The sequence below is a fragment of the Lepisma saccharinum genome, chromosome 15 (genome assembly GCF_977018435.1).
Source record: "Lepisma saccharinum chromosome 15, izLepSacc3.1, whole genome shotgun sequence".
Classification (NCBI taxonomy): Eukaryota; Metazoa; Arthropoda; class Insecta; order Zygentoma; family Lepismatidae; genus Lepisma; species Lepisma saccharinum.
This window is the reverse complement of record NC_139243.1, coordinates 54,958,794-54,982,219: the sequence shown is the minus strand read 5'-3', so window position 1 is coordinate 54,982,219 and position 23,426 is coordinate 54,958,794. Positions and strand designations below refer to the sequence as shown.

At 42.5% G+C, this 23,426-nt stretch overlaps 1 protein-coding gene and 1 pseudogene across 3 annotated transcripts in view; both read left to right on the top strand.

Annotated features, from left to right (window-relative positions):
- The window catches only part of LOC145999709 (uncharacterized), a 653,269-nt gene that overhangs the window by 129,347 nt on the left and 500,496 nt on the right, over nt 1-23,426 (top strand). The gene's annotated exons all lie outside the window — the stretch shown is intronic.
- Nucleotides 20,952-21,487, top strand: LOC145999259 (translationally-controlled tumor protein homolog pseudogene; annotated as a pseudogene).

The window sequence follows — 23,426 nt, the reverse complement described above, 5'->3', positions numbered from 1 at the left end:
TTATCTACTGAAAATTATAATAATTGACACTGACGGCAATTAGGGGGGTTGTGTGTGTGTGGGAGGGGTAATTGCCCTCCCTCCCCCGCTTTTTGCCCCCGCACTATGGCCATTTAATGCTAAGTCTTGTCCACGAAGAGGAGGCAAACTCTCCTTTCGCCCCAATTTGGGTACCCGATCCCCGCTAATAAAAAAATAAAACACGAATTTACCCCGTAGCAGAAGTACGACACTAGCGGAGTATACAGGGTGATTCATAATTCCTATTACACACTTCTAAGTGTTGTAGAGGGGACTTTGTAGATCAAGTTTTGATAAGGAACCCAAGTCCGGAAACGTACCGTTTTGGTACTACACAGTTGACAAGATCATATAATTTCACATCTCCCGCTTCACCTGCGTCACTACAAGAGCTGCTCGATGTGGCGACCATGAAGTTCGTTGCAAACAGTGTACCTCCGAAGGATGTTTGCATACACACGCTCAAATATACCTGGTGTGTTCTGAATCGTGTCTGCTGCAGCCAGAACTCGTGCAACCAGATCTTCCTCAGACACTACAGGAGTCTCATAAACAAGACTCCTCATGTGCCCCCATGCGAAAAGGTCAAGACGAGTTAGATCCAGCGTCCGTGGTGGCCAAGGAGATGGTCCACCGCGAACTATCCACCTGTCCCCGTATGTTTGATTGAGATGTTGTCGGGCGTCATGAGAAAAGTGTGCTGGTGCGCCATCATGTTGGAACCACATGTGCAGCGGCACATTGTTCAAGGTATAACACTTCTGAGTCGTACCTTGTCGAAACACGATTAAAAAAGAAGACATAGCTACACATATAGAAAACTGAGGACGGTGCCGAAACACTAAGGCAACCAAACATTACTAGACTAACCTACTCTGAACGTAATTGTACTAAACCTAAATAGCCTACACCAGCGGGTTTTAATCTGTATTCCTAGGAGAGCCTGCCATGGCCCCTCCGTGGAGGTTCGCGAATGCAAAGCAGTGCGCTGCTGCAAACGGCTGAGCTGCAGCCGCGTTTTCCCCTCCATGCACTCTCGTCCCCTCTAACGCTTGCTCCAGGAATTCCCGGGACGGAGTGTAGTTGTTTTCCCCTGTGAAACAGATGTAGTTCTATGTATTAACAGTAATTGCAGAAGGAAAGAGATAAGACTGAGAATGCATTTCCCAAGCAATAACCGTCACACATATCTATACCCTGTCCCATCTATCTCTGGAGCAGAGCCGCGCATGGCGGCAGAGAAGGAGGAGAAAAATCGAGTGGGCAAAGCCAGAGCGAAGCAGTACACGCTGCTGGAAAGCCTGGTAACTGTTCATTTGTGGAACCCACTCACGTCACTACTTGCGCAGAGATTTGTTTTCGTTCACCTGCTCCACAGATAGTTGGAACAAAGTGTAGAATAGTCTCGCTTTCCGTCTCTTCATGTTATTGCCTTGTAAGCAGCAAGTCTCGGATTCGATTACCGGTTTCTACTGTAAATATATTATCTCGAACCTTTCTTGTTCATTGTAAATATTGCTACTCTTATCTATACCAAGCGCGTGGATTCCAGTTCAGCATGACCAGTTCAGCATTCCAGATCAGCATGACCAGCAAGGTACACAGTATTTCAGTTGCAAAATACTTTATTTTGATTTATATTTTTCCATTATTATAGTCTACCATCCCAAAGGAATTAACTTGTAGTCCTTCCAATCAGTTCGTTTTCAAGATGGCTACCCTTAGCACCATCTTGTGACGATTTGACAAAACGTCTCTGTATTTCACCCAACACTTCGGACTCAGGGGAAGCAAGTAATGAAAATGAGACTCTGTGACCTTGAACCATCCAACAACAGGCCAGTTTCTATGCAGGATACCTTTTTCCCAAATCTGCAGGGAATGAAATGCAGTCACAGGACCATCAGTAAGGTCTGCTGCTGTAGCTACCGTAGTGTTGCAAACTGTATGGTTAAATATCTACGTATAGCGATTTTTTTGTACCAATGCTATTGCCAGCGTTGAGGAAGATCAGCGCATTTTTTTTAAAAAAATTATATAATTAAAATCTTTTGAGCACAGTAGAGACGCAAAAACTATGATTTTTGACAGAAGAATAACACGCATGGCCGTTAACGTTTGAAAAATCTTTTGCAAACATCGAATGCAAAGGACATTTTTATCAAGAACTAATGAGTTTGCAAAGACAGAGGAAGACTACTTTTCATCTTCAAATTAGCACTCATTGAAGATCATATGGAGGTAGAAAGACCTTAAATATTCTTGAGTTTCTTAATTTTTATGGGGCTGCTTTTCCTAGGATAATGTCACCGGACGCCACTGTTCTAAATGTAGTTTTCCATTTTGAGAGGGCATGTGTCTCCGTGCCTCCCCTTTAATCCGCCAATGCAGATCAGGACTTCAAATACTAAGTCCAATCCGCGCTATCCAGATTTCACCCACCGGTGCACGGGCTGGTTCACCGCTGATGCACGCTTCGGCGTTCCGTATTTCACCGAGGCAAACCAGGTTAAACCATGACGTCATCAATATACACCGGCCTCAAGAGCAGTGTTGCCACAATCTGAGGGCACAATTTCCATTTCCAAAGGGAAAAATTCCCGTTTGGCACTCAGTTTTTCCCTTCAATAAAAATCGCATAATAATAATAATAGTAATAATAAATAATACATAATCTGATGTACTAAAATTTCCATGGAATTCTGGTTTTTTCAATCCATTTCGCTTACAATTTGGTTCGAATTTCCCTTCAGAAAGGGAATTTCCCTTCATGTGGCAACACTATTCAAGAGCTGGTGCGGCTGGTGAATCAAAATGGCGTCGTCTGCACTGAAGCTTGTTCTGATTCGTGATATGTGTTCTGTAGGCAATAGTACGGAATGTTGCGCCGATTTTGTTGCACGGAGGGAGAATAAACTGGATGGACTCATAAACTGTCGACATTTTAAATAGTACTGCTCCTTCACCTGCATGAAAAGTGAAATAAAATATGCCGATGCATCAAAACATGCGTCCATCTTCTGCTGCAACATGCAGGAAAGCATCCATTTGCAAAATTCGATATCTTTAAAAAAGAATACCACTTAAATTCGTACTGCAAATGCAAAATAATATGTTAAGTGAAAATATATAATATTCATGAAATATCTTCTGTGATTTAGTCACCGATGGTCAATGTTTCCTGATAAACGTGGATATGCGTGCGCATTCCAAATCTAACTCTCATTTGTTTCAGTATGAAGCTTTCCGATTTCACCGAATTTGACGTCATTTTTGGTGCACCAGTCTGAAGCACGCTGGTGAATTCTGGAAAGCGCGGAATGGGTCCTTAGAGGGATAAACACAAGCATGCAACAATAGGAACTTGACCCGTGACGTCACTCCTGAATGGCGTTTGTACAAGACGAATACTTTGAAGGACACCGTGTTGGTTTATTTTGTACCTCAAAGATCAACCAGCTCAGTGAATGAAAGGAATACACACCGTAGAGATTGTGGAAAAGCACGTTACTAACAGACCCGTTACCTTGGCAACCATCACGTGGAACGCGCCCATCTCCCTTCAAATCGACTGCGGCGTTGCCAAATGTACAGCGCTGATGTTTCAAACGCTTAAATTTTGTCTCGTTGTCGAAGGTTGAGACGATCATTTTTCTCCTTGTGCTTAGACTTTTTGATATTTTTTTGCAGAGGCGTTGGGAGTATAGCCAAGAATCTATTCCGTATGATCATAAGCCCACTAGGAGTTTTTAGTACGGGGTGTTTTAAGTCCACTTTATGCACAGTAAGGCTAATCGGGACTGGACCTACGGTTTAAAGTGAGATCCGAACCACTATGTGCCACCGGAAGTCGGGGCTCCTCGACGACGCTACCACTACGCTATCGGAGAGACCCTACACTCTTAATGTCATTGTAGGCACTGGCGTACGAAGAGGGGAGCTTATGGGACTACAGGCTATTTCCGAAATTTTGATAAAATCAAGATTTTGAAATGAAAATAGTAAGGAACTCAGGGAAAACTAAAGAAATGACCAAGAATGACCCCGATACCGTTTTGTCTTTGACAAACTTCTAAAACGACGCTTATAATTTGGAATTTTGGAATATTTTGTGTGTTCCGCTCCCCTACAACGCAGCTATGTAATATCTTCGTACGCTAGTGATTTTGGGTAGTAAATTAGCTCTAAATAAATGTATTAATCTCTTGTTTCAAGAAAATTAAGTGAAGACATGGTGTCTCACTCCCATAACGCCCTTCGGTGAGAGGGTGTCGTCCTATTTGCGAACACTTCCTGCCTAAACAGGATTAACCTCGAAGAGCAGTGTCCTAATTGCGAACACAATTTCTGCCTTTGGAACTACAACTTTCTCTCCCACTTCCTGGGTGTTTTTAACGAATTTTTTAAGGGACTAACATAGAAAATTCGACATGATAAAGAAGACCACAGAAAATATATGCAAAGTGCTTAGGAAAGCGGGCATTAAAACTTACAGGAAGGGAGGGAGAAGCAACTTTAGAATAGTGAAGAATGCAAAAGAGAGAAGAGGAAGAGGAAGGGATTATCTACGAAGTGAAGTGTAAAGAATGTCAGAGGGTGTACATAGGAGGAACGAAAGACAGGTTGAAAGAACATAGGGATGATGTACGACTTAAGAGAGAGAGAAATGCGATATTTAAACACACGAGAGAAACAGGACATGACATAGAGAGGGATGAGGCTAACCAGATAAGAAGGGAGAAGAGAATACTAGTGAGAAAATGGAAGGAGGCCAAGGAAATAGAGAAGAAAGGTGAAGAAGATACAATGAACTGGAATGGGGGATTAAAGATAAACAAAGAATGGAAGAAGGTGTTGGAAAGAGTGGAAAGGACAAGAGCGAAAGAGGAGAGAAGATGAGCGAGTAATGAAGAAAGAAAAGAGAAAGAGAGTGAGATAAAGAGTCCAACCACTTTCCAGATGAAAGAAAATGTTTATCTAGTAAATCGCCTGTCATGTGAAAGTACAGTTGACAAGGGAATGCAACTGCTGGAATATTCCAGATAAACATCTTTCTAATTATCTTGTGTCTGGAGGGGAGTGATTTGTGTGTGTGTGTATATATATATATATCTTGGAACTTGGGGCTTCACTTTGGGGGTATAATCGAGAAGTTTTCCATGCCTTCCCTTAAAGAATTATTTGCTAAATAACTGTTACGAAATCGCAATTATTACTCTTTATTTTTTTGCGCCTCATGTGGTTCAAAAAAGTATTTTTTTCACTCTCTCTCTCGCTCTCTCTCTAGCCTTCTTAAATCCGAAGGTTCATGGCTGCAGCAACACAGGCCTTCCATCTGTCCTTATCTTGAGCAAGATCTATATACACTTTTCCATCCCTACCGATTTCCTTTAGGTCCATCTCAATGTTGTCCCTCCATCTTCGTCTTGGTCTTCCTACAGGTCTCTTACCATCAGGTTTCCCAACAAGAATCCTGTAAACTCCTCTTTCCTCTCCCATTCGTGCCACATGGTCTGCCCACCTAAGTCTTCTTGATTTAATCATTCTAATAATATCTGGACATGAATACAAATCATGTAGTTCTAAATTATGTAACCTTCTCCACTCACCTGTCTCGTCATCCCTTTTAGGTCCAAAGATTTCCCTAAGGATCTTATTTTCAAATACTCTCAATTTATGTTCCTCTTTCAATGCAAGAGACCAAGTTTCACACCCATATAATACTACAGGCAAAATTACTGTCTTGTATATTTTAACTTTTAGTTTCTTGGATATTAAACGAAAAGACAAAAGTTTATGAAGAGAGAAGTAACATGCATTTCCTGAATTAAGCCTACTTTTTATTTCCTCTTTAATATAATTTTCACATGTTAATATTACTTCTAAGTATTTGAATTTGGAGACTGGTTCAAACGAGTTATCAATAATTAGATTTTGATTATTACCTAACACTTGGTTTCGGCCTGTAAGCATATATTTAGTTTACTCTTTGTTAACTTCCAAACCTATCTCATTAGCAGTTTTGAAAAATATTTTAGCATTATTCTTGATTGTATTTATATCATCCCTTAATAAGTCTACATCATCTGCATATGCTAACAACTGAGTCACACCATTTAATTTTAGTCTTTCGTTAGTTTCTTTTACCTTCCTAACAGCATATGCTAAAGCCAAATTAAAGAGCAATGGAGATAATGCATCTCCTTGGTTTAACCCATCATGAATTGTAAATTTGTAAGACACATTAATACCCACACGAATTTTACTTTCTGTTTCACTGGTGCATACTTATATCATACTAACAAGCTTCTTAGTTATTCCAAACTCTACTAATATATTATATAATTTATCTCTTTTGACCGAATCATATGCTTTTTTGAAATCAGTGAAGTAATTTTTTCATAAACCTGAAAATTTATGGAAGGAGAGGGGGGCAAGGGCTTGTTTGCTCATGTCAAGTTATACCTATCACTAGCGTAACGTAAAATAAGATGAATCTAATACAATTGCGATTGCGTCAAAATCACGGACAATTGCGATGATTTTGACAGTGATGGTCATTTTATAAATTAATGGTAAGACAATTGCGCCGATCAGAACCTAACCTAACCAACGGCGCCACAGAACTAACAATGCTGGAGAAGGTTGGACCAACAAAATAGGTGGCTTTGAAGACCGGATCCAAAAATGCATGATGTTCTGGCCTGCCTCAAGAGCCAAGCAGAAGACACCAACATGAAAGGAACTTAATTTAAAAGGTCAGAGAAGGAAGAAGCGTGACATTAAAATCGACGAGAGAGAGTTGGGAAGTGTATTCGCACATATGAAGAAACGGGTGACTTCAAAATGTGTCTGTTGGTTCTACTCCATGTTCAAGAACTTGGTTGAACCAAAATCCCAGCCGAAAATATAAATATTTCACATAATTATGTTATAACACCATTAAGCCTTGTTTCCATGATATGAAAAACTCAATATGCTGACCAAAGCAGACATTTATTTTATTATAGAACATAAACTAAACGTAAAGTTTCAACCTTCTAGCAAGGTCTTCTTCAGACTCTGCAACAAGTACAAATAACGCATTTTTAAAGAAATATATATAATATATTTTAAAGAAAACTGAGTTGAACACAGATTAATCTTACACAGATGAAACGGTTAGCGCTTGAAAAACCTGCAGTCGACTGGAGCGACACAAATGTGGCGACTGAGAAATATTTAATGACTTCTTTCGTAGCATGGTGATGTTATTTATAAAACATCCCCCTGGATACGTTAACCATAGAAAGGGGAGTTCCCCTAATCTCTCATGCCTATAGTGTATAAATTTAAACTTACCTACCCTAAGGTGTCCGTACTAACTCATGCCCACCCGGCAGAAAATTTCAGGCTTCGCCCTTCTCATAGTACGTACTTTTCAAATCATTGGGAATTAAACAGCTATATGTAAAAGTAACTCACCACATGACCTGTCCGTTATCATAACGTTACTGAAAACAGACGAGATAAAATATCTATGACCACACGTACTGGTATGAGAAACTTTCCACGCCTTACCTTGCATATTTCAAACGATTTTCCACTAAAAATGTTTTACGGCGAGTCCCTGTTCGGGCGCCAGAATTGCATGTTGGAGATTTCAAAGAGAAAGAGGGACTCTTGGCTGGCTAGATGTGAATGAAATGTAGGAAATGGCATAACTTATGCCTTAACCAGCATCTTCTTCGCTTAATCTCCTCCACGCTTTCTCCAGTTTCTCCAGATGTCTTCTTCTCTATCGTCACGCAGGTTTTCCAACTTCCAGAGAATGGTTCCCCGTTCCCTTTCCTTCCCATTCCTGGCTTCCAGCAACCAAACTGAGATAAGGAGCTTCCCGGAGGATAACCATTCCCTGTAATGACATCGGACCCGCCGGGAGGCCGATCGTTGAGGAAGAGTTATTATGAGCGAGCGGGAGCTTTAGCAGGCTTCGGATGGAGCGGAATGAAATTGTCTTTCTGTGTTGCGGAAACGACACGGCGATGAGCATTTTGCACCGATCGTGGCTTTGTGTTATTCAAGGGCTGAAAGGAACGCTTCCTGAGCGTCTTCTGTTTATATTTTCAACACAACAGTTCGCTCAGCACATTCTGTTGATTGTCCTGGGGTTGAAATAGTAGCACTTTATTAAAAGTATATTGTAACAGCAATATCTCTTGGTCACTCCTCCGTGGGAAGTAGTTAGCGCAACACGCTACAACGCCAGGAGTCCAGGGTTGGAATCCATGCTTTCTTTCTGTCCGTCCACTAATTTCATCATATCATCTCATCTCTTTCGCTACTATAGCTCATGTCTATTCTTACGGCGGGCGCTCTACGTGCTGGCAAGGGAAGTGGGGAGCGGGGAAACAACCAATCCGGCTCGATAAGAAACGCAGCAGCGTGAAGAACGAGAGGCTCGTAGTACTCCCTTCCGCCATGTTGTGTCTCTCGGCGCCACCGCTTTTGTCTAGGGTAGCCGGACAATTACGATGAACACATTTAGAAGTGAAAGGTCGGATGGACAATTGCGATGACATTTTAAATCTTCTATCAAATTGAAGGGTGACTTGACACACCGTACAATACCTCTTACAAGAGAATTATGTTGATGTATTGATATTTTCGGGTATTGATTCCTCTCACACTTCCTCCAGGGTTGAGACTGGCAAGCGGTGCCCCCCCCCCCTGAGATTTCTGGAAAGAGTTTATGTAGTTCGAATTGTTAAATTGTAGAAATATTTTATAACAAAAAGTATTGTTTTCTGTGTCTCAGTGGTCGAGCAGTCTAAGGCGTCAGGCATGTATGCTCTATCTCAGGAATATGTGTAGCAAGGTCGCGCATAACGGCAGAGAAGGGGAGAAAGCGAGTGGGCAGAGCGAAGCAGTATACTCCGCTGCAAAAGGATGGTAACTGCAGTGCTTTTCCCCCTCACCACAATCTCGTTCCCTCCCGAGTCACTACTTGAGCAGAGACTTACTTTCGTTCTCTCGCTCCAGAGATTCCAGAGACAGGGTATAGGTTCGAGTCTCCTGGAAGAAGCGTAACAACTTTTCTCCTGAGATTTCCGCCTGGGTATGAGACCGGTGGCCGCCCACAATCGTAGTGAGGAAATTGGGGAGCCACGAATGAGTAGCGTAACCTGGTCATGGAAACCTACGAGAACGGCGCTTTTTCCCCTCCGCCCAATCCCATTCCCTCTCACGTGTTCATTGGTGGAGTCGTCTCGCGTCACTACTTGCGCAGAGATTTCTTTTCGATCCCCTGCTCCAGAGGGTGTAGACCTTAGAACCTTAAGAGCTGTTGTATCACGAGTTATGCTTTGTTACACTGACAAAGAACACTCATACCCGGCCCGGGATTCGAACCCGGGACCCTTGGCTGGGGTGTGGTCGAGTCGTGACGGTGGAGTTGAGAGAGGTTGATTTAAAATTAACGCTGCTTTTGTTACATACATCTGCTTTGAAAGCGATTTGTGTGCTTGTATAGACCTTATCTTGGAGAGAGTTGAGTTAGGTTTGAGTTGGTGTTTTTAAGTCCACTTTGTGCACAGTAAGACTAATCGGGACTGGACCTACAGTTTAAAGTGGAATCCGAACCACTATGTGCTTCCACCGGGTATTGAACCCAGGACCCCTTGATTACAAGGCGACGACGCTACCACTGCGCCATGGGGAGGCCCTTATCTTGGAGAGAGAAACGAAATAGAAACAATGGGGGAGAGAGAGAGAGAGAGAGAGAGGGAGAGAGAGAGAGAGAGGAAAATGAAAGAGCAGAAGAAAGCAGCGAGCGATAACCGCATCGCAGCATGACTGTCCCATGCAGTTATCTCGGACGTAACTTATTACGGCGCTTCATGCGATATTGCATCCAGCGTAAATGGAGACAAATGCTATCCCGACGAGCGAGACTTAATTTTTTTCTTTCCCCAGGGCACGCCGTGTTCTCCAAGATTCACGGCTCCCTCGAGGTCAATTCCCTTTGACGACCTTCTTCGTTTTTGCAATTTTAACCCCCACCCCACCCCCCTTTCCCCTGAACCTCGTTTTCGCTTTTCAGGGTGGAAAAACTAATGCAATTTCCGCAGTCTTCATTCAAATTAGAATTCCTAGCTATGCATCATTTCTTTCTGACCCGGACACCTCTCTCCTCTTCCGCTTTGCGACGACGGTTCTTAAAGTGAATTAAGGCCCTTCTACAAAAACGAGGTCTTGTCGAGACTAGGTCGAGAACGAGACCTACCCTTCGAAAATCCAGATAAAAACTCTCGATTCGGCCATTTTGAGATGATGTAGGGTCCCCCCCTCAGATACGCCTTTATTTGAGACTTGGTGAACTCCAGAGTCACTTTATATGAGGGGCAGTCAAATGAAAACCGAACACCCGCTACAAAGTGACAATGGAGTTTGTTTTATTCAAAAGTAATTGCCACAAGTGTTAAGACATTTATCCCACTGGGAGACGAGACGATCAATTCCAGTCTTGTAGAAAGAGGTAGGTCGCTGACGGATCCACAACCTCACCCACTGTTGCACTTCCTCGTCCGAATGAAACCGACGTCCACGAATGTCTTTCTTCAGGTCACCAAAAATGTGGAAGTCACAAGGGGAAATATCGGGGCTGTACGGAGGATGTTCAAGCGTTTCCCAGCCAAATGTCTGAAGCTTATCCCTCACCATATTGGCAGTATGGGGACGGGCGTTATCAAGCAAAAGGATGATTCCGTCCGACAGCATACCAGGGCGTTTTGACCTTATGGCGCGTAGCAGTTTCTGCAACGTGTCTGCATAGCGCTGCGCATTGATTGTGGCTCCACGCTCTAGCAAGTTGACAAGCAGAGGGTCCTTGCAGTCGAAGAAGAAGCTCAGCATGACCTTACCGGAACTCGTATGGACAGCCTTGGATTTATATCGTCGGGGGAGAATCGACGTCTTTCCATTGTTGACTTTGCCGTTTGCTCTTGGGCTTAAAATGGTGGCACCACGTTTCGTCCCCTGTGACGATACGTGATAGAAACGCATACTCTTCCTCGTGGTACCGCTGCAAATGACTCGGACATGCAGTCATTCTGTCAATCTCTTGTCCCTCCGTCAGTTGATGCGGAACCCACTGCGCGCAAATTTTTAGGAACTGCAGGTGATCTTTGATAATGACATGCACAGAGCCATGACTAATGCCAACTGAACACGAATCTATTCCTCTGTGATTCGTCGGTCTTCCCGGATCAGACCATCGATCCTCGCAATCACATCAGGCGTAATGGTTCGATGGGCCTGTCCTGGGCGCGGATCGTCTTGCAGTGATGTGCGTCCTTCGCGGAATCTCTTCTGCCACTCGTGCACACTTGTCAGGGACATGGACTGCAGACATGCGACGATGAATTTTGCGTGTTCCATCACCCTCAGCCACCAAGAAACGAACCACACCTCTCTGCTCTTCTTTGTTTGCCTCGATTTCCAATGCTGGACGAACACACTTTTCACTACGCTCACCTCCTGAGCAATGACGAAGCAACTGTGTGGACCTGTGAGTTTTCACTATGCATTTCTACTACCCTACAGATGGCAGTATCGATACGTAACAACAGTGTTGCCAACTTTTGCGAGGAATGTGTTTTATGGTGGCTGTTCGGTTTTTATTTGACTGACCCTCATACAACAACAAGGCCGGAATCGAACCCAGATCTCCCGTGTGGCAGTCAGACGCCCTCAATGTACGACGCGTCATTGTCTTGTCCGACAAGAATTATATGGCAAACTGTGTTAGTATCACGATAATGGAGCGTTTAAAAATTTTGAAGGGTAGATTCATCCTTGCTCTACACTAATGAAGATGATCACAGTGTTTTTTTTTAATACGAATTTTTGTCGATTGCTATCCGAAAATTGAATCCAAATAACGTCATATAGTTTCAATATCATTTTAACTTCAAGCATCCCGAAAATATAAACCCTATCTCAGCGGAAGAAAATGTTGGCACATGCGGACATGAGTTGTCGTGCAACAACATAACCTCATTCCCATATACCTCGTTCATACGACGATAAGTTTTTACTCCACTAAAACCTTCTGCAATTGAAATTCGAATAACTGCTGGGCCTCTTTGGACGAATCCATGTCACTACCGTATGTAGTCAACTTCCTTCAGCACATTCACACAGCATACTAACACACTTCCGACAACATCTTGCATGATGATATTCTGACATACATCATCATTTAAAAGCGCAAACGCAAAGCAAAGTGCTGTGCTGTTATACAACGATGGTAATACAAAAGTCTCATTTTCATTTGGGCATATATATATATATATATATATATATATATATATATATATATATATATATATATATATATACATACATACATACATACATACACACACACACACACACAACACACACACACACACACGAGAGAGAGGAGCGACGGCAGTGTTTGAAGTTTGTTGCTGATCGTGGTCGGACGTAGATCGGGCTGGTCCCAAGCGGCTCGCCGAACTCTTGGATGCTCCGAAGGTCTCTACTTCAGCTTACTGGCGACTGCTGCGGTATTTACTGAACTGCACCTTGGTCAGCTAAGATACCTTTCAGTTCTCTCTCGTTCTTCTCCTGAATTGGGGTTTTATCGATCTTTATTTGGTGCCGGAAGTTGCTGACATTGCCTAGCGTCAATCACTACGTCATCTTACTCGCTGCTTCTTCCCGACGATTGCAACCCAGCGTTGCGGCGTTATTCAGCTGAAATAGCGGAATTCGTTGCTATTCCTCTTCCTGGTATGGGGTGACTGTTCGGGGGTAATGTCCCGAAGAGTGAGCGACTCTCGATGTTAGAGGCTAGGATCTTTCTTGGAGCCTGGTCCTTCATCAAAATATATATACATATATATATGTGAGTTGCCCAAATGAAAGTGAGACTCTTGTATTATATATATATATATATATATATATATATATATATATATATATACACACACACACACACACACACACACACACACACACACACACACACAAAGAAGAGAGAAGGGTGGGTTAAGAGTGCGCGACGGGTAAAAGTTGGCAGTGATTCTTTGGATGTTAGGTTGGCAACAATGAGTCTGCCTGAAAGGTGTCATGGCGGAATGTAATCAGATGTAGATAAAGGTATCTGGAACAAAGAACGTTTAAACCATGAATTAAGTTCCATTTATCGTCTTCCTAATGTAATATTTTGATTTTTGCAATGTGTGTTTCGACATGTTTTGAATAAGGCACTTGTGGTGTGCGTCATAATGCATTAGATGTTTCAAATTATGTTCCATGAATTACAGTAACTACTGGTAAAGAAAGAAGCTGCTTTGTCGGGTAAAAGTTCGCATATTAAAGTGGGGCAAAATTTCGCGCAAAAAACAGTGCAAACTGCACTTGCATCTGTACAAATTGTTTCAGATTCTGATTCGGGTTTTGTGCCAGATTCGTCAACTACAACATAAAAATGTCCATGCCGAAACCGTCGCACTCTCCAAAAGAAAGATTTTTCAGAAGAGAATGAGAAATAGCCAAGAGTCTGAAATCATAACCAGATTGCCTTTTAGGAATGTAATATTTGCCAACATTTACATTTCTACTTAATTTTAAAATAATTACTATTACGAATAATTCCAGTACAAATTTTAGACCGATTTTGAAGTCTAACCTACTTTTTCAATTCCTTCCAATCGGTGGGGTGAAAGTACGTTTTCGCTATTCGTTGCATATTCCAACAAATATATTCAAAATGTTAATCTGAAGCCTTGAGAAACTGAAAGAAGAATGTTTGAGGTTTGTTGGGAATACATTTTATGGTTCTGACTGGTTTGGTAGCTTGGATATGTCGAACCAAAAACTAAGTGCGCACTCTGACCCAGCTATACTCTATATATTTGTGTGTGTGTGTGTGTGTGAGTGAGTGAGAGAGAAAGAGAGTACCGGTGCAGGCTTGGGTTGCATACCTAATCATCGAACGTAAGTTTGTTTATCGAGCAACGTCTTCGAATTTCGCCACGAGATGCGTTGCCATGGGAACGGGTTTTCTTTCATCCTTTCCACGTCTGGCGCCAAGGGGCCACGGGTTGTTGACTCTGCCGGTTGTAGAAGAGGAAAGCAGAGAGAACTTTCTTTTACAGTCCTCAGGTGAGACTCGTTTCACGCAGGAAATCATGATCCACAAGTCGATGACGTGCAGTTCCCACGATGGGAAGTTTGGATTTCGAAGCGAATCGGAAGAATTTTAGTTAAGTTTTCCAGTAACATTGCTCCAATAACTTTTCGTGCTGTTTTTCGACGCTGAAGTCAAAGGACATGGAAACGAGTTCGCACACAGAAGTCTGAGTTTAGCGCACGAGATGGCAAGCGGACCTACAAAGCTTAGGGACCCTGATTTCTCGCAAATGCGATAACACCGAAAAATTGCTTCTGAAAAAAAAAAGTGTTTATATACCTTCAGTAAAAAAGTACCCGGAAATTGGCTGGTAAAAGTCCCACATTGGAGGTATCGAGAATTCATTTTGTCCGTAGGATGGCAGCACTGGACTGAATGACTACGCAGAGGGGTAGAGTAATCTATCCATCAGTTTGTGCACAGCAGATGTTTACGTTAGTTGTGTTGACGAGTGTCCTGCGATTTGCAGAATGGAGGTAAATATCGAGCAAAGAATTTGTTTGAAATTTTGTGTTGCCAACGGACTGTCGTGTGCTGAATCGTTGAAAATGCTACAAAAGGCTTTTGGTGATTCGTGTCTGTCGAAAACACAAGCGTATGCATGGTACAAGGCTTTCAAAGAAGGCAGAGAAGTTGTTGCTGGTTTAGCATCACAGAGCAAAGTGACGGGGTTCTGACGGGAGACAGACTGCGCACTTAACGTTACACGGGAGCCGTAACATCGGTATTTGTCGCGCGAGGAACGTTTTGTGCTACCAAGCGAAGTGGTGCGTGCAGTTTTGGCGGTGATCGAGTGCGCACTTTCCGTTACACATGAGCCGTAACATCGGTATTTGTCGTGCAAGAAACGTTTTGTGTTACCGAGCGAAGTGGTGCTGTTTTGGCGGTGATCGAGTGCGCACTTGCCGTTACACATAAGCCGTAACATCAGTATTTGTCGCGCAAGAAACTTTTTGCGTTACCGAGCGAAGTGGTGCTGTTTTGGGGGTGATCGAGTGCGCACATGCCGTTACACATGAGTCGTAACATCGGTCGGAGCTGATCGTGCGAAAAATAATGGACAATACATTTTTAAAAAAGAATTGTTTCCAACGTATGCGACTGTAGCACACACGCGTAGACAATGTGGTTTGCTATTTTAAATACTATACCCTGTCCAAACTAACTGTGGAGCAAGGCTGCGCATAGCGTCAGTGAAGCGAGGGAAATCTAGTGGCCAGAGAGAAGCAGTACACGCTGCTCGAACTGCAGTCGCTCCCCCCCCTCACGCAATTCTGTCCCCCTCACGTGTTTATTGGCGGAGCCGTCTCTCGTTACTACTTGCGCAGAGACTTGTTTTCGTTCACCTGCTCCACAGTTAGCTGGGACAGAGTATAGTTTTAAAGCACAATGAAGGTGTAATTTTAATGTATATTTGGCAGAATGTGTGCTTAAATATAAACTCGAATTTTGAAAAGAAGATGAAAGAAACACTTTTGTAAGAAAATACTAGGGACGTTCAATATATAAGTTTCCCTGTGCTATAAAATATTGTATAATGCAATGCCATTAAAAAGAAGCACATGGTTGACAAGCGCCATCCTTCGTCTACAAGGAACAACAATCGATTCGTTATCAGACGTGAAGGCGCATGCGCTCAAGGGCGAAAAGTAAATGCTTGTTCGGAAAACGAGGGCTCGCGTCATAAGGAGCACGCGTGTTGGATAGCTGGAGTAAAGAAGAAGTTCGTTCTGTCATTCGATATGAATGGGCGAATGGCTCACCTCCTAGTGCCATTCATATGAAACTTGTTGCTGTTTATGGTGAGTCGCCATAATCGACTGATGAGAATGGGCTGCAGCCTTGAAGGTTTAATGCGATACCAGCAAGATGGCAATGCATTCCTCATGCGCATTGTGACAGTGGATGAGACATTTGTCCATCATTACACTCCCGAATTCAAGAGAACATCCATGGAGTGAAAGCACAAACAGTCTCCTGTGAAGAAGAAGTTCAAGACGGATCGATCAGCTGGGAAGGTGCTCGTGACCGTTTTCTGGGATGCTAAGGGCGTTCTGCTTATGGACATTTTGGAACGAGGAAGAACAATTAATGCTGACCGTTATTGTCAAACATTGGATAAACTGAAAAACGCAATTCGACATAAGCGACCAGGTCTCCTGTCAGCTGGTGTCATTCTTCTTGACGATAACGTTAGCCTCCACTCAGCAGTTCAAACCCAACACAAAATTGAAGAATTGGGGTGGGAACGGCTACCCCACCCTCCATACAGGCCCGATTTAGCGCCGAGTGATTTCCATCTTTTTCCGGTGTTAAAGTCTGAATTGCAAGGTTACCGTTTCGAAACAGATGAAGAAGTGAAGCGGAATGTGAGAATAGTGCTCAATAGCCAGAGCCCTGATTTTCTTGCAAAGGGTATGGACAAATTGGTGCAACGGAGGGACAAATGCCTGAATCTCTATGGGAATTATGTGGAGATGTGAGGAAGGATCCTCCTACACATGTATGTATAGTTATCTAATGTATCTTAAAAACAATTTTTTTTACAGCATACGGAAACTTATATATTGAACGACCCACGTAGCATCCTTACAGGTGTCAGTCTTCTTTTCTAAATGAAGAACGGAACAGGTGACGTAGCGTCCTGAGCGTGCGCAGAAGAACAAAGAGCGGAATGAAGGGATGGGCCTTCTCTACAGTGTCAGTCCAAAGCTGCGCAGTGACATGCGCATAGCCGTCCCCGCGGTTTTAACTCCGATATTACAGTCTATCCAAACAATCTCTGGAGTAGGCGAACGAAAACAAGTCCCTGCGCAAGTAATGACGCAAGATGACTCCACCAGTGAATACGTGAGAGGAACGGGATTGCATGGAGGGGGAAGCGACTGCAGTTACGAGCCTTCCCAGCTGCCCACTCGATTTCCTCCACTTCTGTAACGCTATACGCGGCCTCGCTCCAGAGATAGCCGAGACAGGGTATAGACTCGCCTAGAATATAGACATGAAAACGTCAGGGGTGTTGCAATATAAGCGATAAAAAATGAATTTTGCATTCTTGCAACGAAAAGGGTTATAGTTGATTAACTACCATAAGATTATGTAGAACTGGGCTGAATAGGAATGTGCTCGTACAAAATCTGTTCCGGATAAGGTTGTGGAACGAATGCAATCTACACACTTCGCCAAGTTCACACATCTTTTCCCGCTGAACAGATATTTATTGTTGTTACTACGGTAGATGATTGCCCGGCGTTGCCCGGGTATTTATTTATCCCAATCTTCTATTAGACAGGAAAATAATGAATTCTAACAATAGTGTAAAATGAACTTGGAGTTGAACGGGATTGGGAGTGTCACTATTCATCCTAGCGACCCCGTAAACTATGGATTCCACATTAATAGCGGTCGTTTTACATTATTTTTAAGTCACCCCCTCCGACCAGCACCCCTAGGGGCGCCAGGGGTGTCATATCCCACAGTATTTCTTTCAAGTGATATGTGTACCAAGTTTGGTTGAAATCGCTCCAGGCGTTCGAGAGTTATGCCGGAACAAACACACACACACACAGTTTAAAGTTTCGCTCACCGAGAAACGTGGCAACAGATCCGCTTCCGGCGTCTCAGTGGGAGACTTCTGGCAAGGAAAGCCGGCCCCCGTGGCGGAGTGGTTAGCACATCGCGCTACGACGCCAGGGGTCCCGGGTTCGAATCCTGGTCTGGACATGGATATTTGTGAGTGTCTATTCATCATATCATCACTCATCCCCATCTTCGCAAATTTGCCAAAAGTGGCACAGGAAGCGAAGTAAAATAAAGCAAATCAATCAATCAATTCTGGCACGAAAATGGGTTTTCGACCTTAAAGAACCTACTATCTGTAAAGTATTTCAATTCGGTTCATAAACATTTTTTCCCGATCAATTTAAATAGGTCCAGGAACCTTTATTCCAGGATCAATTTAAATACGGTCCAGATACCTTTTTTTCCGAATCAGTTTAAATAGGGTTCAAGTTCCGTATTGAAATGAAACAATACGCAACTTGGATCGAATACGGACCTGACGATAAACAATTATCCACTTGTGAGCATGAAAGACTAATCCAGGTGCTGGCTGTCTCGAGAATCTAAGGTACACAGTAGAAATGGACGAACCGCAAACGCTGCAGTCACGTTACCCCTCTCCATGTAGCCCCATTCTCTCGCGCGCGTTTCTTCACTTGGTTGTATCAGCACTGCCGTTCCCTGTTACAATATCTGCTGGGAACACAGCAGCCTCACGTTACCTCATCGACGGCTCCTACTGGCTGCGGTTCCTGGATCGGATGCCGGAGCAACACGTTACGGGTTTGCTTGAACTCAATGTAACACCACACTAATATAGTCCATTGCGTTATGTACAGTAACTCTTCGACAAGGGAGTTTATGAACCTGGCCCACGAGAGAACAAGAGCGTTTTGATTTATTCCCTGCGCTACGTTTTCTACAACCGCAGTGTGACATTCCAATGTAAAACGTACTCGTGGACATTTTTAGAAGGCAACTTTTAATCGGTCAACCCTGGTCCAGGAATTGTAAATAAATTCAATCCCGGACTGGGAGAGAAAATCAGCAAACGTAAATGAGTTCTATACAGTGTAGAACCTTTTCATATTCAAAGCATTTCAATTAGGTCCAGAAACCTTTTCCCGGATCCACTTAAATACGAACCAGGAACTTTTTTCCGGATGAATTTAAATTAGGTCCAAGAATCTTTTTTCCAGAATGAATTTCAATTCGGTCCAGGAACCTTTTTTTCCAGAATGAATTTCAATTCGGTCCAGGAACCTTTTTTCCAGAATGAATTTCAATTCGGTCCAGGAACCTTTTTTTCCAGAATGAACTTCAATTCGGTCCAGGAACCTTTTTTCCAGAATGAATTTCAATTCGGTCCAGGAACCTTTTTTCCAGAATGAATTTCAATTCGGTCCAGGAACCTTTTTTCCAGAATGAATTTTAATTCGGTCCAGGAACCTTTTTTCCAGAATGAATTTCAATTCGGTCCAGGAACCTTTTTTTCCAGAATGAACTTCAATTCGGTCCAGGAACCTTTTTTCCAGAATGAATTTCAATTCGGTCCAGGAACCTTTTTTCCCGCATCAATTGATTGGTTGATTGATTTAGTTTTATTTTACTTCGCGTTTTGTGCCTCTTGGCTAATTTGCGAAGCTGGGGATGGGTGATGAAATGATGAAATTGATGAATGGACATTCACAAACGGGATTCGAGCGGGATTCGAACCCGGGACCCTTGGCGTCGCAGCGCGATGTGCTAACCACTCGGCCACAGGGTCCGGCGCATCAATTTAAATACGGTCCAGGAACCTTTTTCAATGTACCAATACGCAACTTGGACCGAATTTAAATCGTGCGAGAGAAAAGATTCCGTTCCTGCAGCGCAACTCAATAGAACCCATTAGAATGTATCGGTTCCTGGACCTTCAACGAGCCTGCTTGGATCCCTCAGAACACGGTGGTTGAAAATTTGAACAAGCAGCTTCGTATTAGCGACGATGACAAGATGTTGAGTAATACGTGGAGAGATATTGAATATTGGTTTAGACATTATGCGTACAACAGATGGCGCGCATGTTGAAGTACATGAATATAGCAAGGAACTTATAATTTTATGGGACATTTCAAAAACACATGTCTGTGAAAAACATAACAAAACTTTTTAAGATTTCGTGCCATTTAAAAAAAGAAGAAGAGTCGTCTCTACCTATCTGTTGCGATTGCTATGATAACACGCTACGATGAAGAAGAACAAATATGTTTAACAAGTTGCCTTGTTTGTGTTTTATTTCGTCTATCTGTACATCGGCATTCTTCATGCTCAGAAAACACAATTCTCCTTCTTGCGTAAAGGAAGTTTGAAACCTGGGAGAGACTTTACGCGCACCCTGTACTAACCAGGAAGTTATGATTTAAAAATAATAAATGAATGCTTCGATTTATTTTATTTCGCGTTTGTGTAACTTTTGGCTAATTGCGAAGATGAGGCTGAATGATGATAAGATGAACGAGGTGGCGGAGTGGTTAGCACATCGCGTTACGACGCCAGGTTTCGAATCATGGCCTGGGGATGGATATTTCTGAGTGTCCATTCATCAATTTCATCATATCATCCCTCATTCCCATCTTCGCAAATTTGCCAAAAAATGGCACAAAAAGCGAAGTAAAATAGAGCAAATCAAATCAAATGAACGAGATGAAGGGACAATCACAAACACATATGAACAACACACAACACAAGTTCCATAGAGGATTATACTGGCTATTAGTACAGATACCGGAGCATTGATAGTCTGCAAACTCGGTCCAGGCAATGGCGTACGCAGAGGGGGCTGATGGGGCTACACCCCCTCCGAAGTTTTGATAAAATCTACATTTTCAACGAAATGCAGTGAAGAACTGTAAAAACCACAAAGTGAAAATCAAACTCCTCTTAAAATGACCACGGATTCCCATTTTTAAGAGTAGAAAGCAGTTAATTTACGAGATATCTTGTTGTATATACCGTCCTCCACAGAATACAGCTATGCACATTCACCTTTACAATTCCAGACCCTCCTGAAAGCAATCCTGCGTACGCCAGTGGGTCCAGGGTGTGCTACTTGGAAATTTAGGTTGACATTTGGTTGTCTTGAGAAAGGGTAACCACTTTCATCACAAATCTGAACCCTTCGTTGGGTGTGTTCTGCGTACAGTAAAAACAAGTCGTGGAAATCTTTTCGCATCTTCCACAATGAGGATTTATAAGGATATTTTTACCGTTGATGAGATGTTTTCTGACTCATATAAGATGATAATTGTTGATGATATAGTAAATGAGGTATTTGGAAAGCTGGTAACCTGAAAGCAGGGAGAAATCACGTTGGAAGGGTTCAATCCATCTTCTGAAGAATCTGATGTGGATATAGTTCTAAATGACAGACTCGTGGAAACCTTTGCATTTGGTGACAAGAAGTCGTACACATCTTATCTTAAAGACTACATGAAGAGATTGGTAGTAAACTTGAAGAAAAGGAATCCAGATCAAGTAGACACATTAAAGAACAACATGAATAATGTATTGAAAGACATTCTCGGAAGGTTTTAAGACTTGCAATTTTTCATGTAACATTGATGGAATGGTAGGTCTTCTAGACTAGGCTACAGAGATATAGATGGAGTTAGTGTCCCTGTTTACATGTTTTTTTTAAGTTTAGAAGAGAGAAATTTGTAAGATTGGAGAAAATTTGTATATCGTCTTTACAAGCTAACCACAAATATGTTCCTGGATGACAAGTATGTTGTTGTGTGGCAACATTTACCTTGAAGAAATTGGGAAGAAATTGAAATTATTTATTGACCTTGGAAAAAGATGACAGAAACTTTCCCATATTTTAAATATTAAAAGTATATACATAGCAAAGCTTCTAAATTGAAACTGTATACAGGGTGTTTCGTAAGTACGTTTACAACGCTTGGGAGGTGATTGTATGAGTGAAAATAAGATGGAAAGTTCATGTAACGAAATTCCGGAAACGGCTTTGTTGCCGAGTTATTGACGTTTGAAAACGTGGGAAAATGATTTTCCGAAGTGAATAATGGCAAAACGGGTGGAGAGAAGTCGTCGGTGTTGGGCGGTCCACTAAGAAATTGGGCACGCTCTTGTCAAAAAATCACGCGGCAATGTTGCACAATGTCGACGCAAGGGATTCCCCAAAGGACGCGAACGAAGATGTTGACGGGAGTGGGGTGGGTGTGCGTTCTGCGTGAGCTGGTATCGACGAAAATTGGCATGTGTTGAAAACATTGTAAACGAACTTACGAAACACCCTGAATATGTGTACGCCTTTCAATTTATTTATACTGGAAAATGGGTTAAAGTGTTATTGCTTCTGCCCTTCACATCTGAGGTGATTTTGAATTTCTCAATAATGACTTTGCGATATTTTGTTCTCTTAATACTTGATAGGAGAGTTATCTCACAGTTTCAGGATGATAGAAGCAATGCAGAGGTAAGATATGATTGATAATGCGTCAAATCTCATTAAGCCAACTCTATGCGCTGAAGTTGATCTTGAGTCATACGGTATCAGCCTAATGGATCAGAGGGCGGGATCGAACCAATGTCGTATCAAAACTTCTCTTCTGCCTTTACGAGGCAGTAATGAAGGCATTCCGTGACCGTTCCTTCGCGGCAAGGGCCGGCCGGTATAGCGCAGAGCGTGGTTAAGCGATATCGACCAAGAAAAGCGGGTAATATCGAGCGACCTACATTGGCATGATTCTCGACAGGAAGCAGATTAAGCACGCTCCTCGGTACAGCTCGCACGCGATTGGTATAAGCGGGACCGTTTTCATCTTAGGGGTCAGAGTTTGCGTAAACATTGCTAGCGATTTATAGAAGACTAGTGATATTCCTGGTTGTTGTTCACCACGAATAATATCTGGGAATGATTGGATTGATTGATTGATTTAGTTTATTTTACTTCGCGTTTTGTGCCTCTTGACTAATTTGCGAAGATGGGGATGACTCATGAAATTATGAAATTGATGAATGGACATTTACAAACAACCAAGCCCGAGCGGGATTCGAACCCGGGACCCTTGGCGTCTCAGCGCGATGTGCTAACCATAATATCTGGGAATGAGTAGCACTCTGATGATCACTAGTGTAACGTGGACATGCTCATATTTGATTTCATTGGTGTTATTTAGCGTCTCTCTTATGCTACTTTTGGATAATCTCGACGATGATGAGTGATGTTAATGATGAAAATCATCAAAGGACCCTCACAAGGCACATTCATGCCCAGGTCGGGATTCGAAACCGGTATTCCTAAAGCTCGGGTGCTAACCACACCGCGACGAAGGTCGGCGACATACCCATATGTTCACTATGGAAAGTTGGAAATATACAAAGTTCACTCAATCATAAATTTTATGCTAAAAAGTAGGTTCAGTTCTATGTGTATGCTAAATGTCTATCTTGAAAACCTCGAAAACATGTTGAGACATGAGACCTTATCACAATCACAGAGTATTTATAAAAAAAATTAAAAAATAAAAACATTGCGTGTTTTGGTAAATGCTAATAAGACTGAAACATGCAAACCTCAGTTTAAAAAAAAAATCCGCACATTAACACTTCAATGTTTTTACAGGGTGATCCAAAA